Consider the following 2,696-nt stretch of genomic DNA (forward strand, 5'->3'; position numbering starts at 1 on the left):
ATGGGTTAATGTTGGACTTGTGGGCTTGGGCAGCACTGGGTTGGGATGTTTTCTTGATGCGCACTTACCCTTTATATAAAACTCTTATACATATGCGGTTGTGTGGATTTGTTTCTCTAAAGTACCCAGACTAACACCCCTTTTCAACAAAAGGTGACTATACGCATAGACTTTTCCAGATGGAATACACAGAAATCAAATGGACTCATCTGTGGGAAGAGATGCTAAACACAGGTCGGGGGCTGGCTGTGGAACGGACCATCCATTGCTCCTATGTTCAGGTTGAAGTGGAAGAAACTGAAAGCAAGTCTGTAAGAGTCAGGCTACGACTTTGAGCATATCCCACCTGAAGTCTGAGACCATCTCAAGAATGGGTGGATGTAGAAACACGAATGACAGAAGCCTCGATGTGGGATGACATGAAGAACTCTACCTGAAGAAAGCCAAAGACAGCAAGGACCCAGCAGATCAAAGTGGATGTCCGAAGAGACGGAGACGTGTCTTTCGTTGCAGAGGAGCTGAGGCCAATGGAAGTTGTGGTCATGACCAACAGCTGAACAGAAAATGTCATCGGGCAGCTCTAGAAGACAAAGTAAAAGCATAATGAAACGTGCAAAGACCTAACGCTAGAAAACCAAAAAGGACGAACATGCTCAGCATATCTTAAGTGGAAAGAACTCAAAAAAATATCAAGCCTTGCGTTAGAATACCGAAAGATTCTATGGGCAAAATACAGGATGGTGCAAGAGGCATTCAGAGAAGATGGAAAGAATACACAGTCACTGTGCCAAAAAGAACTAGTTGATATGTAAACATTTGGAGAGGTAGCATATGAGCAAGACTAATGGTGCTGAGGGGAGGAAGAAGTCCAAGCTGCACCGGAAGCACTGACTGGAAATGAGGCTCCAGGAATCGATGGAAGACTAATTGAAATGTTTCCACAGCTGATGAAGGCCTGGAAGGACATCTATGCAGGATAGTGGAAGACAGCTACTTGGCCAACTGACGGGAAGAGAGCTGTGTTTGTGCTCATCCCACATACAGGTGACCCAACAGAACACTCACATGATAGAGTAATGTCATTGATATCACATGCAGATAACATTCTCTGGAAGTTCATCTAACAATGGTTGCCGCCGTACACTGACAGGGAGCTGCCAGAGGTTCAGGCCGGATTCAGGAGAGGACGTGGAACAAAGGATCTCATTGCTGATGTCAGATGGATCTTGGCTGAAAGCAGAGACTCTCAGAAAGACATTTACGTATGTATGTTTCATTGACTGCCAGGCCTTCAACGATGTGGATCTTAACAAATTATGGGTAACTTTAAGAAGAGTGAGAATTCCAGAGCATCGTGCTCATGCACAAACCTGTACACGGATCAAGAGGCAGTTGTGCAAGCAGAACAAGGGAATCCTGCATGGTTTAAAATCAGGAAAGGTGTGCGTCAGCGTGGTCTCATCTCACCATACTGATTCTGTCTCATCAGTTGGTTTGTGGCTCAAATAATCCGAGAAGCCGGGTTATCTGGAGAAGAATGTAGTATTCGGATGGGAGGAAGGCTTCTTTGACCCGTCCTGCAGGTCATCAAACAACGTGGATACCTGAAAAAGGGACTGGGAATGAAGAGGGGCAAGAGACGCGAGAAATGGAGGCAAGACAGGAGTCTGATCAAGCCTCGTTTATTGAGCAGAAGGCAGAGGCCTAAATACCCAATGGTGGGCGGGTAACATTACATCATATGCAAATAAGGTGTAACTGGTCATATCCAATAATCTCACAGATACCAAATATGGAAGAAATGGCAGGCGTCAGTCCTCAAACAGGTCCACATGCTAATGAGGTGCACTTGACGCCTGGCGTAAGTGCCACCAGGCATGTGTTGTCCAATGAGTATGGTGGCTGCCTGTCACTGAGCACCAATCATTACAAAGGTCAAGTAATTCATAAACTTGCCCCACAACAAGCCAGGAAATATCTTGGAACGGGAAGTTCAAAGAGCAGATGGCGTTGGTTATGGTCTGAGGGACATGCTGACTCCCACACTTCTTAACAACTTAGGGAGGACATAACCTTGCTTGCTGGAAGTAAAGCTTTGAAGGACTTGCTGATGAAGATCCAGGATTGCAGCCTTCCCTCTGGATTCTGACTCAATATAAGAGCAACTTAAAGAAAACCAAAGTCCTCCCAACAGGACCAATCGGTGACATCATGATAAATCGATGGAAACTGTCCAGGGTCTACAATCAATGCTCACGAAAGCAGTACTCCAGAGATCAAAAGAAATGTGCTGCCCAAGACTTCTTTCAAGTGCTAAAGCAAGGGTGTTAGCTGCAGGGCTAAGGTGTGCCTGACCCAGGTCATGGTATTTTCAGTAGCTTGCTATGCATTGAATAAGGAAGACTGAAGGAAAACCGATACTTTTCTTTGCAACTAGGATTTTGGCAAAGAGTGTTTGAAAGTACCCTTGGGCGCCAAAAACCGAACAGCTGTGTCTTAGGTGGTTTGACTTGGCACGGTTAGGTGATGGGCGGCTCGCTGCTGCCCTCTCCTGCCCTCTCCATGCCTGGTAAAGTGGAGTTATATCCTCTGCCACAGCGGCTGTGATGATGGGTAACAAGGTGAAGAACACCTGGGAGGACGGTGCAGGACCTGGCTGTGTTTCGTTGTTGTACCCGGGGTCGCCATGGGTGGGA

At 46.4% G+C, this 2,696-nt stretch overlaps 1 protein-coding gene across 1 annotated transcript in view; it reads left to right on the forward strand.

The window, feature by feature from the left end:
• The window catches only part of PODXL (podocalyxin like), a 24,472-nt gene that overhangs the window by 13,693 nt on the left and 8,083 nt on the right, over nucleotides 1-2,696 (forward strand). The window lies entirely within an intron of this gene.

Source organism: Echinops telfairi, unplaced genomic scaffold, assembly GCF_000313985.2.
Source record: "Echinops telfairi isolate 266 unplaced genomic scaffold, ASM31398v2 ScPeMD7_23;HRSCAF=83, whole genome shotgun sequence".
In the NCBI taxonomy this organism is placed as follows: domain Eukaryota; kingdom Metazoa; phylum Chordata; class Mammalia; order Afrosoricida; family Tenrecidae; genus Echinops; species Echinops telfairi.